Source organism: Haliotis rubra, unplaced genomic scaffold (assembly GCF_003918875.1).
Source record: "Haliotis rubra isolate DU_JTF1 unplaced genomic scaffold, ASM391887v1 Scf4, whole genome shotgun sequence".
NCBI classification, from domain to species: Eukaryota; Metazoa; Mollusca; class Gastropoda; order Lepetellida; family Haliotidae; genus Haliotis; species Haliotis rubra.
The window spans coordinates 4,452,977-4,471,751 of record NW_025767079.1 but is presented as its reverse complement, the minus strand read 5'-3'; the positions used below and the strand labels follow the sequence as shown (position 1 = coordinate 4,471,751).

At 41.2% G+C, this 18,775-nt stretch overlaps 1 long non-coding RNA gene across 1 annotated transcript in view; it reads left to right on the top strand.

The window, feature by feature from the left end:
- The first annotated feature begins 3,756 nt into the window (after nt 1-3,756).
- The window catches only part of LOC124287239, a 29,352-nt gene continuing 14,333 nt past the window's right edge, over nt 3,757-18,775 (top strand). Inside the window, exon 1 of the long non-coding RNA XR_006901229.1 lies at nt 3,757-3,856. This is a non-coding gene — a long non-coding RNA (uncharacterized LOC124287239). The remainder of the gene's footprint in view (nt 3,857-18,775) is intronic.

Genomic DNA, 18,775 nt, shown 5'->3' with positions numbered 1-18,775 from the left:
CAAAAAAATGCCATTGTTCTTTTTTGTACTGTATGGTCTCGTATTTAAAACTTGACCTTGCATTCTTAGTGTGTATGAATTCAAACTGGTTAATAAATGTTTCGGTCAGCGTGGACACATATCAATACGAGGCAAATTGGTACTTTTAGGGACAAAATCGCGACTACTTGGTGATTTTTTCTCAAATGTGGTTGAAATTATGGTTGCATCAGAAAAAGGTTGCCTTTCAAAATTAACAGCCGGGAAAGTATTCACTTGGAAACTGTATTTGACGAAACAGTTACAAATTCTCAAAATGTCACTGAATGAGAGGGAGAAAACAAGTAGAGCTCATTTACAACTCTGACTGACTGAGGTTGGTTTTACGCCGCTTTTAGCAATATTCCAGCAACATCACGGCGGGGGACACCACAAATGGGCTTCACACATTGTACCCATGTGGGGATTGGAACCCGGGTCTTCGGCGTGACGAGCCAACGCTTTAACCACAAGGCTAACCCACCGCCCTACAAGTCTGACTGTATCATGAGACTTTTGTATGTTTCTCGTAATCACTATTAAATAGAAAAGGTGTGTGTATCCTACCCTGCCGGTGGTACCCCACATAACAGTCGAAACACTCACAATCGAATCATTCATTTGTTTGATTGTTTCATTGGTGGCCAGAATAAAAAAAGGTGAATACATTCAAATTTATTCTGTTCCGCAGTGCTTATAAAGATGTCCCTTGCCTAATACACACGGAGCGACCGCTCAAATAAGAAAGACATCGCAGCCAAAATTTTTGAAGTGAATATATGGCCACTATTCCGCATCGATACATTGATCATCAAGAATGAAGCACGCTTAGAGGTGATAAATTCCTGCTTTCAACTGTTTCATTATTCAAACTGGACATAGATTCAAAGAAGGGTACTTAATGCCTCAGCCCAATAAGGTTAACCATACACCTTCTTGAAGATAGCCATCGAGCGGTCAATTCATATACCGTTAGGTCTTGACTTTGTGTTACAGTGACTAAGTATTGTTTTATGTCACTTTTATTAAGGAAATATAATTATAACATTTCACCCTGAGTCACCAGCAATTGTCTAAAAGTTCAAACATTGTAGAATTTTGGCTATTGAACTGCCACTACAATATCTATTCGAATAAACAGTCTGTTTCCCAGTCATGACGTCACACCGATGGTGTGTGCCGGAGGGGCTTCATCTGTGACGTGTTTAGGCCATCTGTATTTCAGGTCTGCCAGCCTATAAGTTTGACTTGCCAACGAACTTTTTCGGAGATTGTTGAAATATTCTTAAGACGTTTGTCACATTAATAGTACAAGACTTCTCCGTTTACTCCTCACACTGGGGCGGTGGGGTGGCCTTGTTCGCTCGTCACGCCGTAGACCTAGGTTCGATCCCCTAGATGGGTACAATGAGTGAATCCCATTATATGGTTTATTCCCGAACTTGATAATGCTGGAATATTGCTAAAAGCAGCGCAAAACAAAACTCACTCACTGCAACTCCGAATCTCGTTTTAACTTCAGATTCGTTGTTCATGTTTCACATAAACACTCGGTGGTTGAATAATAAAACACTATGGAATTTTATTATAACTGTATATAATGTTTAAAAGTATCTGCTTATTTCGGGATGTCACGACGCAACTATTCTTGCTCAAATTTCAGGATCTGAAGCTTTGTTGTGCAATGCAGAAATTCTGCCGGTTACAAAATACGAACCTTGCGAATGTTTCAAACCTACCGGGTATAGTAAAAATGTCCGGCAAATGTTACGCTTTGAATTGTCCATAAATAGATGGACCCGTGAAGATCCGGGTTAGAATTGATCTTCAGCAAACCATGCTTCATCTATTTTCAGCAATTGTATACAAAAATATTATATTTTCCGCGTAGAGCTATTTGAGAAAGAAGAAACAGTCATTATCTGTACAAACAATACTGGTACCAGTCACCATTGTTTTTTATGCTGAATAATCTGATTCTTTTAATATTTTCTTCCGAAATCACGTAAAATACATAACTCCGCGAGGAGTTCGGTGAGAAAATATGACGTGGTCGTTTTGCTTTAACTGAATACAAAATCACCTCGTTTGGAGATCAAGTTATTCATAACAAAGGCGTCACTGCTTCGCAATCCTCAAAAATGTAAAGAATGTTTTAAAAGTGCTGCTTGTTGCGGGGGAGGAGAGAAAGGCGTGGTGATGAGGTGTGGGGGAGGATGGATGAACTATTTGCTTGTAAGAGTATGCTAGCTCCTCTGCCGGACCGCAGGTAGCTCGTAATTACACTGATGGTATTACACCTTCTTGTGTGGTCCACTAAAAGTACAGAGAGGAGGTTGGGTTGGGAGGGAGGTAGCGAGGTCGGGAGAAGATGGGGTCGGGAAGGGATAAAACAGGAGTGGGAAGAAGGGGACAGATAAGATCGCCCCCTGTCGGCTTCCAGACTAATATGGATAAGAGGATAATCACACTGCGATGACGCTTGATAACAATACAACTAATCCGAGAGTTTAATCAGGAGAAGTTGTGTATGAATTACTGCAATGGTCATAAACAGATGGTTCGTGTACACTTGCTCACCCGACCTTGTTATCGAGGAAGTGTAACACAGGTGTCTGTGTCCTCCAGAAGGCAATGCAATAACTGAGTATCTGTGTTCATTGAGGTCTCCCTAAACTGTTCAATTCTGAATACAACTTTCTTATATCGTAGTAATTTTATTGATGGAGCGATAATGAACGGCTTAGGTTCCGGTATCGACGAGCAAACTATATGTGCCAATTGAACAAAATGTACCGCTGAATATGACGAGTCTGAATTTGAATGTTTTTGGTTGTTGTTTCGGGGTTTTGTTTGTTTGTTTGGGTTTTTTAAAGGTTTGGGGGTTGTTGTTTTTTGTCTTGCTTGGGATTTTTTATTGTTTGTTTTGTTTTTGTTGTTGTTATTTCTTTATCTGTTTCGGGGAGGGGAGGTTGGCTGGTTGGTTGGCTGGAAGGTTGGTAGGTTGGTAGGTTGGTTGGTTGAATGGCAGGCTGGTAGGTTGAAAGTTTGGTTGGGTGTCTGGTTCGGAGGCGAATCCAGATAAGAGTCCGATCTCCAACGACCCACGCTTGTTGTAAAAGGCGACTCGGATGGTCAGGCTTGCTGACTTGGTTGAAAAATTTCATCGTATCCCAATTGCATAGATCGCTGCTCATGCTATTGATCACTGGGATGGCAGGTCCGGACTCAATTATTTACAGGCCCCATTGCACAGCTGAAAAACTGCTGAGGGCAGCGTAAAACAACAAACTAACAAACAGTGCAATATGTCTCCAAGCTTTGTTATGTCATGTGAAAGTCATAAAATATGGATACCTGCAAGTGATCGAGGTACCCATTTACTGTATGTATACGATCCGAATAGTGATTTATAATGAGGAAACCTAATTTATACTCTCTACATTTATTCAGCATAGAATATCTGCCTACAATCACGAAACCGCAGAACGTACGTGTCCCCGCGAGCGTAAACATATCTGGCCTGAAACATTTCATATCTTATTATTCATATTTCAAGCTTAACGTGCTGCAAGACATTCGGTTCAGCAGATTTATAATCGTACTCTACCTTCCTCACAAATGTCGTACTTGCTGCCTGTTGCGACACGTAGGGCAAGTATATACGCCCGCAGCAGGTAAGGACTTAATCTTTTGTCTTTTGGCATACTGCCAGGAACGTTTGGGCCACGTTCCCACGAGCGTCACACGCGTGATGACGTGTTGACATGCACGATGGGGCACTTGTTGCCCGACCCGTGAGGGAGAGGTCGCTGACGAGACGATAAAAGTGAGTCAGGTGACTAACTGTAATATCAACATGATATTCAAAATCGCAGGGTCATACATGAAATCCTGACAGGTAAATGAAATTATTAATTCGTTTTGACGTTGGTTCAAGAAAACATATGACAATTATGTTTCCTTGTCTTTTGTCAATTAGCATATAAGCCATTTTATAGCACTCAGGTGTAGTTGAGGCTTTGAGTTAATTCTAAATATATCTAAAATTTCTCTTATATTTGTACTTTAGCAAATCTTTGACCCAATCTGAAAATTGAGAACAGCGGTATGTAGATAATACAAACCAAAAAATTTAAAAACATCTTGGTTCAAGTGCAGGGTCTTGATCGTATATTTTGATTTTGGTTTTCGCTTGTCATCTGATGCCAATTTTGTAGATTGATGATAATGATGTCAATCACTGGAATGTCTAGTCCCGACTATTACGTACAGGTGCGGCGAAAAACAACAAACACACACGCACACAATATGTGAAAGTATCCCCTCAATTTACAATGTGTCAATTCCAGTTTGCTCAAAAGGGCCCTTATCACATCTCGTTCTTTTGGCTTATTTAGGTACATTATTGTGATAAAAAATATTAATAATCTTGAAATTGATGTTTTGAAAAACAAATGTTTTTTTTTATCGCGTGATTCACTGTTCCGTGATTGTGTGCTTCAAACAAGATAAGTGTATGTAAGTAACCACGTGCGGGCTAACCCACGTGGCATGAAAGCCTGTTTCAATAAGTAATAAAGTAGAAAGATAAACAGAGAACTATATATCTGCACTGGCAAGTGTTAAATATAGGCCAGTAGATTAGAGGTTCCGGGTGCTGGCACAGGGCCCACACGTACTCGAGACATGAGTTCAGAGGAAGCATGGCTCTTAAGCCTAAATAGCGAAATGAATATTGAGCTGAGGGCAAGGTGCTAATATGAAAGCAAATTAGACAACGTTATATTGGGTGTGACCCGGTGTAAGAGCCCCTTTTATCGTTAAAATAACGTCACGGGGGTGAAAAGAAGAAAGTGTTTTCTGCACTGTTTCGGCTCACAATGCGATCTTTAAGTGACTGTCGGTTGTATTTACTCGTAAGGAGTGAAGTGTCACCTCCATATTGGCAAATACAGAGGAAGCGTTTAGGGTGTACATATTGAGAGAAATTGGTTCTTTGCGTCAGGTGTCTGGCTGTTCTTTTGTTGGTGACCCAGCGCTGTGAAAGTCAGTTAGTGAAGTTGAGAGTGCAGTGGGATGGCCATTTCGTATCGATGTCAATGAGGTGTCTGACAGACTTGATGGTGGCGAGACGGGTGGGTGGGGTAGATGTGTTTGTGAATTTACGCAAGGGATGCGGTTGGAGTTGAAGAGATTGATAATGTGAAAAGGGCGGAGGTTCTGGATTTGCAGGCGGAAGGTGTTTGTGTGTGTGTGTGTGTGTTTGTGTGTGTGCGTGCATGTGCGCGTGTTTGTGTATGTGTGTTTGTGTGTGGGGCTGTGTGTTTGTGTTTGTGGGGTGTTGTGTTTGTGGAGTGTTTGTGTTTGTGGAGGGGGGTGTTTGTGTGTATCTGTGCGTGAGTCTGTCTGTATGCCCTCTGTCTCTCTGCGAATGTGTGAGTTTCAATGTGTGTCTGCGTCTGTGTGGGTGAGTGTGTGCATCTGCATGTGTTTCTGTGTGTATGGGTGTCTGTGTGTAGGTGTTGTTTATCTGTATGTCTATGTGTGTGCATGTATATGTATGAGTGTCTATGTGAGGTTGTGTCTTTGTGTGCATGCACGTGTGTGTGCCTGTCAGCCTGTATGCTTGTCTGTGTGTATTCGTGTCAGGGTCTGGTGTTAATGAATGAGTGAGTATGTTTTTACGCCGCTTTTAGCAATATTCCATCAATATCACGGCGGGGGACACCAGAAATGGGCTTCACACATTGTACCCATGTAGGAAATCGAACCCGGATTGTCGGCGTGACGAGCGAACGCTTTAACTTCTTGGCTACTTCACCACCCATGGAAGTTAGTGGAAATACACAAAGCTATTTACAACGTACGTGCTTGTTTTATCATAACAAGCGTCTCATCGACCATGCGCTTGTATCTTTAGAAGGATGGAAATGTAACAGATGCCTTACTGGGATGTCAAACAGTGATTAGAGGGGCGTGACAGTCACATTAATCTAGATGATCTGGTTAAATCAAACTCGTCCGCATTAAGACGAAACACTGTGAAAATCACTTCGAAGGTAAATCTTCTCGAGATACGAGATCATGTCCGGCACAACAATGTGTCCCCGTGTCTTGGCAAAATTAAAATGTTTGGGCTGGAGTGATGCTTGAGATTAGATTTAAAACTGCGGCACACAAGATGGTAGGAAAGCCATGTCGTGTGTGCGGTATGGGGGCGGCATGTGAAGTGTGTGCATGATGTGCGGTGTGAGGGAGTTGTATGTCTTCACGGAGGTGGTACTTGCGGATGGTATGTGAAGAGTACCATGTGGAGTTTTTTGGGCTGTGTGTGGTGTTGGGGTGGTGGTGGACCAGGGCGATAATGAATGGGTGGAGTTGGTATGTGAAGGGTCGGGGAGGTATGTGAAGCGTGGGAATAGTATATGAAGGGTGGGGGTGCTATTTGAGGGTGGGGGTGGTATGTGAAGGGTGGGTGCTATATGAAGGGTGGGGTGGTATGTGAAGTGTGGGGTGGTATGTGAAAGGTGGGGTGGTATGTGAAGGATGAGGTGGTATGTCAAGCGCTGGGTTTTATGTTAAGGGTGGGGGTGGTATGTGAAGCGTTGGCGTGGTATGTGAAGTGTAGGGGTAGTGTGTGAAGTGTGTGGTGGTATGGGAAATGTGGGGATGGCATGTGAAGGGTGTGGTGGGATGTGAAGCATTGGTGGGTGGTATGTGAAGGGTGGGGGTTGCATGTGAAGGGTGGGGTGGTATGTGAAGCATGGGGGTTTATGCGAAGGGTGGGGGTGTATATGAAGCGTTGGGAGTTGGTATGTGAAATTTTGGGGTGTTATGTGAAGGGTGGGGGTAGTATGTTAAGTGTGGGGTGGTATGGATATGTGGGGATGGCATGTGAAGGGTGGGTAGTGGATGTGAAGCATTGGTGGGTGGTATGTAAAGGGTGGGGGGGTTGTACGTGAAGGGTGGGGGTGTTATGTGAAGCATGGGGGTTTATGTAAAGGGTTGGGGTGTATCTGAAACGTTGGGAGTTGGTATGTGAAATGTTGGGGTGTTATGTGAAGGGTGGGGTGGTATGTGAAACGTGAGGGTGGTATGTAAAGGGTGGGGACGGTATGTGAAACGTGACGGTGGTATGTGAAGAGTGGGGGCGGTATGTAAACCGTGACGGTGGTATGTTGAGGGAGGAGGTGATGTATGCAGTGTGGAATATGAACGTTTCTGTGGTTTGTGACGCGGGGTGGTGTGTATGACGTGTGCGGTTTGTGTGTAAGAATACATTTTAAGTCTTATGTCGGGGAAGACAGCGGGGTGGTGGTGGGTATTGGGGTAGAGTATCGAATGAAAAGTGGTGGAATATTGCTAAAAGCGACGCAAACCCCAACTGCCTCAATTCAATTGCATATTAAATATCAAATAGTTCATTAATTACACTTCAAGTACATAGTTTCTCAAATCTTTCTAAATTAAGTGAATGTTACGAAAATAGTGGCTTACACTTTCAGGAAAAAACCTTATCACCAATCACTGTCTCTGTTACATCTACGCAATTATACAATGCCTGGTCGTGGTAAAAAACAAAGGACGTCACATACGTCCTTGGCGACTTCCTTATTGATGTGTCAGGTTCGGTCCGGATCAAAACAGCTGTTACGCTTTTTCCGCTTTATATGAGATAAGACGAGAGTGGTCTCCCTTTAACGAAGCCCGCTGACACCCAGGCAAGGTCATATTTCAGCAAAGCTGTTATGTGTTTGCATATATTTGATTTATGATTTGTGTCTGCATGAGAACGGACATTTTTAAAACTCAAATCAAATTCCTAACATTCTCTGCAGTGTTGCACTCAGCGTAGTGTGAAGTGATATTTATCGCCGATGTCAGGATAAGGGGGATATAAAATATACAGCCTGTTAAATTATTTATTTCTAATTTGCTCCTGAATTTATGTGTGTTGGCCTTCTACCTTTAGTTTCAATGTCATATATCACTTTGTCTTATCTTGAGTAATCAGATAAGTGTAAATGTTCATCAGAAAGGCAGTGGACACAAAGGTCTAACTATGTTGCCAGCCAAGAACGTGCAGGTTCATTTCAACCTTCAATAGTTATAATAAACTATTTATTCACAACGTTTTTCCAGCAGACAAAGAATGGGTAGCCGAATCTCTTAAGGTGTTGAAATTCACAGTGCAGAGTGGGGTCCCTTGCTCATGCCAGGAAACTAATTGTGGGTTCGAATCCTAGATTTGCCTTGATTTTGTTTCTTGGTTTCTTTGTACCACGTTAATGCGCGGTACTTTCATCAGATTGTCTCAGACCTGCGTTATTCGAACTTTCTATTTTTTGTTTAGTGTTTCACTCGCACTCAGAAATAGTTCAGCTACATGTTGGTGGCTTCTAAATAATCGACTCTGGTTTAGACAATCCAGTGACTGGCATTATGAGCATCGTTCTTGGTAAAGGGGATTCGATGAATGTGTCGACAGTCAGCGAGCCTGACCACCCGATCTAAGTGAAATGGGTCATTAATTTTCAAACGGTAATTTTGTTAAATTTGCGGAGGGGAGAGAGGTAGCTTGTGGTTTAAGCACCACGCCTAAGATCAGGGTTCGATTCTGTACATGGGCTCAACAAGGCTATTTCTCGTGCCCCCAGCCGTGGTATTGCTGGGATATTGGCACAACCACACCTACTCAGCTTAATGTACGAGGAAACTCCGAACCTATGCAAGTCTCAGACACGTCCCCTTCCCGCCATCACCACCACGACTTACACACAGACACTCACCCACCCCGAAAACTTGAGGGACATGTTTATGCCACAACGGAGTGACATAGGTCAGCATCATCTCTGACAGGAGTGTGCTGAGGTGAATGAATATATACTCACCCATGTTGGGATTCGAACACGAATCTCCGGCGTGACAAGCAAACGCTTCATCCACTTGGCTACCCAAATGCCGTCTCTGTCCAGCTGAAAGCAGAAGTGTACACATTAATTAAAGGAGGGCGTGGTTTTAAGGACCATGCAGGTATTTCTTTCAGGTATTCCTTTTTGTCAGAAACTGATAAAGCTGTAGGGGAAAGTCTTATTGTCAGGATTGTGATTCCCCGCAATTAAAATATTGCCCGTAATCAGAAACGGTCTACTCGAACAATGTGGAGTAAATCACGGACCTAGTATTCACACGAGATAAAAACTCGTCTCGTTTTCCATGTACGGGTACTTTAAGATTTGTACTAAACTTTTAATCAAATTTCAATTAAAAACTGCAGCTGTTGCAAAAATTTACTCGACTGAATAAAGTGATCACAAAAAACATCACAATTTCCACGTGGACATGATTCAAAACCAATCATTTGTTCGATTAAATTAAAAAAAATAAAAATAGGAACCGAACACCAAAACGTGTTAACGAGTGCAGACTGATAGCCTCTGCAAATACAGCTATAACGGCATTTCCAATATTAACTGAACTTTTTTTCAAGAATATTATCAACTTTAACCGTTATATGCAATAAAATTAATTTTCTTAAAAAATACGACCGCACTGTATAACTGGTGAAGCGTTCTCCGCGCACTCAGAATTTGAGTAAAATGTCACGGAGCATATCAAGTACGCTATATCTAAATCGTTTCTCCTTCAAACAACCCTGTACGACTTGACAGGCCATGAAAGCTCGTGTAGCCCCAGTCTTCTCAGTGCATGGGAAATGTCAACACTGTGTAGTGGATGGTTATTTATCAACTAGGCCTACCCTGACCCTCACTACCCCAGCGTCTAATAAAATCGCCCAGCGTTTGAGTGAGAACTTTCTACAGCAATCATGGCTTCCCTGTCACCCACAGACTGGATTCAGTTTCCTTTTCAGAATTTATACATATCTTATTTACTTGGACAGATGTCATATTTTACAAAATAATATTCAAACCAGTTGTTGAAATATGTTTTGTGTTATGTGTTTTCTTTAAACAACAGTCGTGAATTTGTACGATAAACGTGGGAGGTTCTTGATCCAGAGGACAGTCTAGGCAACCACTTTCCACTGTGAAATACAAATATTTTTTCTTTATTTAAATAAACATTTAAAAGTGGTCTGAAGTTTAATAGACACTGATTGCAATGGAGGACGAAACGACAAGTACCTTTGACACTGATTCCGTTCCGGTTATGTAATTAACCTTTTAAGAAAACTGCAATGAGCAAACTATATTTATCTTCAAAAGTTAAGCCTTCATGATTATGTACATAGGTTTCACAAACAAGCTGTCCTGACTTGTGAAGAACGAAAACAGTCGGTTCTTGTCAACTTTCAAATGTATTTATTTATTCATGCTTCCTTCTTTAATCGAAAGCTGTTTCGCCCCATGAAACAGACACATTTATTCTTCATGCGCGCGAGTGTGTTTGTGTTTGTGTCACTTTAAACAATTTTGACGTAATTTCGAGACGAAAATTTCATCAAAATCCAGATCGATTGTTTATTCTGTTTCGTTTTTATGTACAGATTAAATTAAATGAATGCATTAAAGGGGGTTTCATAATCCATGATTATTATTATTATTATCATTATTCAAGATGGAGGATCAATGTTGCATTCATCCACCCGTGTGATCATTCATTTGTGTATCTTTCCGTCGATCTCTCTCTCTCTCCCTCTCTCTTTCAACACCTTGCCAGAGCCACAAAGACGGGCCACAATTCTGAGCCCAGTCTACTGTCGCACACGTCAAAAGCGTGTCTGAACACGAAACCAGTTAAACCAAAATCACTGTGTGTCTGTCAACAGCGTCTTTCAGTCTCGTGGCGAGATTACTTACAAGTATACAACCTTCCTTACCCAATAGACCCCGTCCCGCGAACTTGGTCGTGCAGCTGTCGCGAGCTCGGAATGTGAGCATGTTCGAACGCGTTTGCGCACCTTGGTGAAATATACAACTGTTTGATGGACAGGCGAGACGAAATCGACAACCCACGTTCATGCAATGTTAACGATCTCGACCACGGCGCCCGTCATTTACACCCGACAACTAACTGGTTCGAAACTCCAAACAAACTTATTGCAGTTGCCTGTTTTAACATGCAGTGAAATGTATTCTATTTACACACACACGTAAATCCTCCTGCTTAGAGGTAGAGTCTATTGTGAGCCAACTTAAGATAAGAATCAAAATTAAGAGTCTTTCGCCTTGCGGTATTGTCGAAATATTGTTTATCTATTTATGTATGGACTGAAAAAGTATTTAGTTGCATTGCTAATGTATCGACTAAAAACAAGATGGCACCTCAGTCCAGCCCCACGTGAGGTGAGGTGAAATTGGGTTTAACCAGCCCCACGTACATGCATGTGTTGTTACGCAACCATTCACGAGATGAACATCGCGAAGATCCGGGTTAGAATTGTTCAGCAGTCCATGTTTATTGTAAGAGGCGACTAACGGGATCGGGTGGTCAGACTCGCTGACTTAATTGAAACATATGACACATGACACCAATTGCATTGATCGATGCTCATGTTGTTGATCACTGGATTGTCTGGTCCAGATTCGATTATTTACAGACCGCCACCATATTGCTGGAATATTGCTGAGTGCGGCGTTAAACAAAAAAATAACAGCTAAAAAACAAAATAAAGGTAGTTATTTTTACTGTTACTTTCTTCCGACTTCAGACCTCTCGCTCTGAAACTGAACATGGAAAAAGCACACAAAAATATATCGAATGTCTTTCAGCGGTTCAAATCGCAATATTCGGTGCATGTATATTCAAGAATAGCATACAACAAGAGTTCGTATATGTTTGTGTAGCTAAAAAAAATCACAACACAAACACCCTAACGCCCCACGGCCCGCACTGAGATATGAAACCCACACGTGTCACTCTCCTGTCAATTTGGGTTCATTCACATGTAACGAATTTTACGCTCTGCAAAGCAAGATGACACGGGCGATGATTTCCATAGAAAACATGTTTGTGAAGATGACAATTGCAAAAACGTACTCGAGTAAGGTTTTAGAGTTTGAACCACTTATTTCAAATCTATATCAAAGCAACCCCGTTCAAACAGCTTTCGTTAAGTACTTTGGTGAATCTTTTAAAAAAAAAATCCGAATTACATGGTTTGGTTCGGCTATTAACCATACATGAGAAGGAATCTGTCAGCGCATTCAGGAACACAGCTGTGAAGCAAGAAGTGAAGATGGTGATTCTCTTAAATGTATTTAATGTTCTTCAAGATGTTTTTTTCAGGAGCATTTCAAATATTTATGAACATAACTTGTAGCCATTCTTTTAAAACAGTATCTAGTAACTAGAGCAGAAAGTAAACTGTTATCCGAAAGCGTAATTGAAATCGGGGAGAATAGAGCTGAAAGAGAAATTTCAAGACAACTTATTTAATTCAAGCCCATTTCACGTTAATGTTTAGGGATGGTTCGTTCGCGTCGTTAAGCTGCTGCAGTTAAAAGTGTACAATCCTAAATCGCAGCTAAATGAGAAATTAACCAGAAACACGTGTGCGAGTAGATACTAGAACGAAAGATACACTGTTAACTTTAAGAAAGACAGGCTTTCGACGGTCCTATCTCTTATGGTAATGTTTACCTGACGTTGTATTCACACTGAAGCTTTTATTATTATAGCTATGAAATTTTAGTGCAATGTTTCTTTTTTTTCAAATCCAAAAACAAATTTGATGGAAAATCTGCACTAAAGTATGCAAAAACAAATTCGATTAAACGGACAGTTTGTATTTCAACACTGTATTAATGGATGTTTTGAACATTAAGAGTAGAATTATTGCGTAGAATCTGGTCAACAGGTGCCCTGCACTGATCGTATAATTACTAAACACTGTCAGGTTAAATGTTTGTCAACTACACAGCAGGTGCTTGATGGAAGGTGAAGAGAGATTTATGTTTTTTCCAGACAAAGAAGTTAATCCTATTGCATTGGAATAACGTTATTTGTGGGTCATATATATTTGACGGGCATGTCTGTTTTTGTCCGTTTAATGATAACGTCACGCTATTGTCGGTGCGATGGATTCTGAGGAATTCTATGGCCATCGTGGACCTGCATGTTACGAAACTGACGCAAATATAGGCGGTTATGCAACTTAGATCATATCTCAAACATGACATGGATAAAGTCTGATAAAGTCCGATTTGTTGATTTTGAAAGCAGAACGAAAGGATTTTCGTGATTTCCTTATTTATTTACATTTTGTTCGATCTTTGCATATTATCTATTTTGTATTTATCGATACTCAACAATGTCCGAGCTGTATGGCAACGGTCTGTAAAATAATGGAGTCTGGACCAGTCAATCCAGTGATTGACATCATGTTTGTTTGTTGATTAACTCAGCAATATTCCAGCTGTGTGGTGGCGATTTGTAAAATAATCGAGTATGGACCAGACAGTCCAGTGATCAACAGCATGAGCATTGATCTACACAATTGGGATACGATGACATGTGTCAACCAAGTCAGCGAGCCTGACCACCCGATCCCGTTAGTCGCCTCTTACGACAAGAAGGGTTGCTGGAAACCAATTCTAACCCGAATCTTCACGGATACAGCTTCACACAGTGTATTCATGTCGGGATTTGACACACCGGTTTGACGACGTGATGAGCGAACGCTTTAACCACAAGGCTACCCATACCGCCCCTGACGAAGCTTAAAGCTATACCCAGGGCCTAGATTTTCGAAGTTCTCTTAGCGCTAAGATAGTCGTAAGTGCCATGCATTAACATTAACTTACGACTATCTTAGCGCTAAGAGAGCTTCGAAAATCTAGGCCCATGAACTTCACTGCGGCGGAAATGGACTTCCACTTTCGACCCCAAAATTAATTCTAATGATCATGTGACAGAAATGAGTTCTATAGCTAGTCTCACTTTCGTTGATTAGGCTTTACGGTTCTCTTGAACAACAAAACAAAACAATACTTAGTCACTGTAACACAAAGTCAAGACCTAACGGTATATGAATTGACCGCTCGATGGCTTTCTTCAAAGTCTATGGTTAACATTATTGTACTGAGGCATTAACTATCCTTCATTGAATCTATGTCCAGTTTAAATAATGAAACAGTTGAATTTATCACCTCTAAGCGTGCTTCATTCTTGATGATCAATGTATCGCTGCGGAATAGTGGCCGTATATTCACTTCAAAAATTTTGGTTGCGATGTCTTTCGTATTTGAGCGGTCGCTCCGTGTGTATTGGGCAAGGACATATTTTTAAGCACGGCGAAACAGAATGAATTTCAACGTATTTCACCTTTTTTTTATTGTAGCCACCAATGAAACAATAAAACAAATGAATGATTCGATTGTGAGTGTTTCGACTGTTATGTGGGGTACCACCGGCAGGGTAGGATACACACATCTTTTCTATTTAATAGTGATTAAGAGAAACATACTCGTGATACAGTCAGACTTGTAGGGCGGTGGGGTAGCCTAATGGTTAAAGCGTTGGCTCGTCACGCCGAAGACCCGGGTTCGAATCCCCACATGGGTACAATGTGTGAAGCCCATTTCTGGTGTCCCCTGCCGTGATGTTGCTGGAATATTGCTAAAAGCGGCGTAAAACCAAACTCAGTCAGTCAGTCAGGTAAACAACAAACAAACAAAACAGGCCATTGAGGAACTATCTATTTTATCTGAACTATTTAATTTTTGGCAGACTGAGTGTAATTCATTGTAAAACAGCTTTGGAAGTGTTTCTCTTAAGATTCAGTAAAGGGTTGTGGTATGCTTGATGTTGTAGATCCTGGGAGGGAAGTGGGTAAATCTGTGAAACACATTATACAAATGAATCAACCTGGGCGGTTTTTGCATCAGAATCACATCAGTGACGACTTTGCATGGTTTATGCATTTGTAACACGTGAGTGACAATTTGCATTGTTTTTGCATTAGTATCACGTTAGTGACGAGTTTCCATGTTTTGTGCTTTAGTATCACGTTAGTGACGAGTTTGCATGGTTTGTGCATTAGTATCACGTTAGTGACGAGTTTGCATGTTATGTGCATTAGCATCACGTTAGTGACGAGTTTGCATGGTTTGTGCATTAGTATCACGTTAGTGACGAGTTGGCATGGTTTGTGCATTAGCATCAAGTTAGTGACGAGTTTGCATGTTTTGTGCTTTAGTATCACGTTAGTGACGAGTTTGCATGGTTATTGCATTAGTATCACGTTAGTGACGAGTTTGCATGGTTTGTGCATTAGTATCACGTTAGTGACGAGTTTGCATATTTTGTGCTTTAGTATCACGTTAGTGACGAGTTTGCATGGTGATTGCATTAGTATCACGTTAGTGACGAGTTTGCATGGTTATTGCATTAGTATCAAGTTAGTGACGAGTTTGCATGGTTTGTGCATTAGTATCACGTTAGTGACGAGTTTGCATATTTTGTGCTTTAGTATCACGTTAGTGACGAGTTTGCATGGTTATTGCATTAGTATCACGTTAGTGACGAGTTTGCATGGTTATTGCATTAGTATCACGCTAGTGACGAGTTTGCATGGTTTGTGCATTAGCATCAAGTTAGTGACGAGTTTGCATGTTTTGTGCTTTAGTATCACGTAAGTGACGAGTTTGGATGATTTGTGCTTTAGTATCACGTTAGTGACGAGTTTGCATGGTTATTGCATTAGTATCACGTTAGTGACGAGTTTGTGCATTAGTATCCCGTTAGTGACGAGTTTGCATGGTTATTGCATTAGTATCACGTTAGTGACGAGTTTGCATGGTTATTGCATTAGTATCACGTTAGTGACGAGTTTGCATGGTTTGTGCATTAGTATCACGTTAGTGACGAGTTTGCATATTTTGTGCTTTAGTATCACGTTAGTGACGAGTTTGCATGGTTATTGCATTAGTATCACGTTAGTAACGAGTTTGCATGGTTATTGCATTAGTATCACGTTAGTGACGAGTTTGCATGGTTTGTGCATTAGCATCAAGTTAGTGACGAGTTTGCATGTTTTGTGCTTTAGTATCACGTTAGTGACGAGTTTGCATGGTTTGTGCATTAGTATCACGTTAGTGACGAGTTTGCATGGTTATTGCATTAGTATCACGTTAGTGACGAGTTTGTGCATTAGTATCCCGTTAGTGACGAGTTTGCATGGTTATTGCATTAGTATCACGTTAGTGACGAGTTTGCATGGTTATTGCATTAGTATCACGTTAGTGACGAGTTTGCATGGTTTGTGCATTAGTATCCCGTTAGTGACGAGTTTGCATGGTTATTGCATTAGTATCACGTTAGTGACGAGTTTGCATGGTTTGTGCATTAGTATCACGTTAGTGACGAGTTTGCATATTTTGTGCTTTAGTATCACGTTAGTGACGAGTTTGCATGGTTATTGCATTAGTATCACGTTAGTGACGAGTTTGCATGGTTATTGCATTAGTATCACGTTAGTGACGAGTTTGCATGGTTTGTGCATTAGTATCACGTTAGTGACGAGTTTGCATATTTTGTGCTTTAGTATCACGTTAGTGACGAGTTTGCATGGTTATTGCATTAGTATCACGTTAGTAACGAGTTTGCATGGTTATTGCATTAGTATCACGTTAGTGACGAGTTTGTGCATTAGTATCACGTTAGTTACGAGTTTGCATGGTTATTGCATTAGTATCACGTTAGTGACGAGTTTGCATGGTTATTGCATTAGCATCAAGTTAGTGACGAGTTTGCATGTTTTGTGCTTTAGTATCACGTTAGTGACGAGTTTGCATGGTTTGTGCATTAGTATCACGTTAGTGACGAGTTTGCATGGTTATTGCATTAGTATCACGTTAGTGACGAGTTTGTGCATTAGTATCCCGTTAGTTACGAGTTTGCATGGTTATTGCATTAGTATCACGTTAGTGACGAGTTTGCATGGTTATTGCATTAGTATCACGTTAGTGACGAGTTTGCATGGTTTGTGCATTAGTATCCCGTTAGTGACGAGTTTGCATGGTTATTGCATTAGTATCACGTTAGTGACGAGTTTGCATGATTTGTGCATTAGTATCACGTTAGTGACGAGTTTGCATGGTTATTGCATTAGTATCACGTTAGTGACGATTTTGCATGTTTTGTGCATTAGTATCACGTTAGTGACGAGTTTGCATGGTTATTGCATCAGTATCACGTGTATCACTCCAGAGTGAAATTTAGGGGAGTCATTTAATTCTGCAACAGGATAGATAGCTGTAATTGTATAACAGGGATATAATTGTAATGCTAACATCGCTTCGCTGACTGAACCCCAAATATTGACAAGCAAGCTTAGACGTATACTTAGTGAACCGCACGCGCACTTTACATTCCCTTGTACACGCACTTGTACAGTCACCTAACAGTACTCTCTAGACGCATCGCTGAGATCATTAAGTATATTTATAAATCAACTCAAATTGTTTTGAATCAATACAACCCGGACCTCAGTGGCTCCCGATTTATAGCTGATCCTGCAACAGTATGACCCCCTATTGTGAAGAGAAACATACATTACAATTTGGTATTCAGTCACTGAGGCTGATGGAACTGATTGACGGGGGCTGAAGGACAAGGGGGAGGGTCGTCCGAGAATCACAGAGACCCGGTGTGGCGAGGCACGGGCGACAGGTGGGTACGGTGAATGGAGGTAACTTTCCTAAATGAAAATTATTGCTTACGAAAGACGTTGCATTATATTACAAATGAACGTGTCTCGTTCACGGGTGGCTGGATAAGTGGGGGTGTTCACGTACAGGAGCGAGAGCGTGCGTCGTACGTGACATGTCCTGTCATGATCCTGGAATCACATCCTCCCTATTGAGACGAGAGATGAAAGACTGTCCCCTGTGTATCCCTACCACTCCGGTCGAATTCCTCTTAAACAATTCCGCTGTGAAGCTTTTAAAAAACAACGACTGAATTACCCCCCGAAGTACTTATTGCACCGAAGTACCTCAGTTGACCGAATATTTCAAATCTTGAGTGTATTCTGCGAACCTTCAATTAAATAGTAAAGATATAAACAAGATATAAACTAACGAGTACGATTACACTTGAAATTATTTTATCGAAAACAAAACTCAGACAACCACAAAAAATGCATTGTTGCATTACGTGTTGCTTGGTGTTTTAAATTAAACATTTTGGCTCCTTGTTTTCATTAAACTTACATTCTTGAAAAAGGGGGATGCACACTTCATTTCCAAGCGTTTTCAATGGTCATTTAATAAACTCTCAGGACAAAATAGGGGGTGCGCACCAGCCCCAACCCCCAACCCCCACCCCTCAGGATCCGCCTTTGTCCCCGAATACGGCCAGTCCTTAATATTAAAAAAATGAAGTTTTAACATAAAATATTTATAAAAGCACAGGAAGTGGAATAATACATTTATATTCCATAAATGAGTGAGTGAGTTTAGTTTCACGCCCCTTTTAGCAATATTCCAGCAATATCACGGCGGGGGACACCAAAAATGGGCTTCACACATCGTACCCATGTGGGGAATCGAACCCGGGTCTTCGGCGTGATGAGCGAACGCTTTAACTACCAGGCTAACCCACCACCCCATATTCGATAAATGACTCACGAAGCTAAGCGGAATTAGCAAGCCTAATGATTATAAGGTTAGAGGTTGAAGATCTATTATGTTGTTCATGGAAACGATGCCTTAACAATTAAGATGCTTGACAAACCAAAAGAAAGTGATAGACAATTTCGACATAGTCAAGTCTAAATCTTGCACAG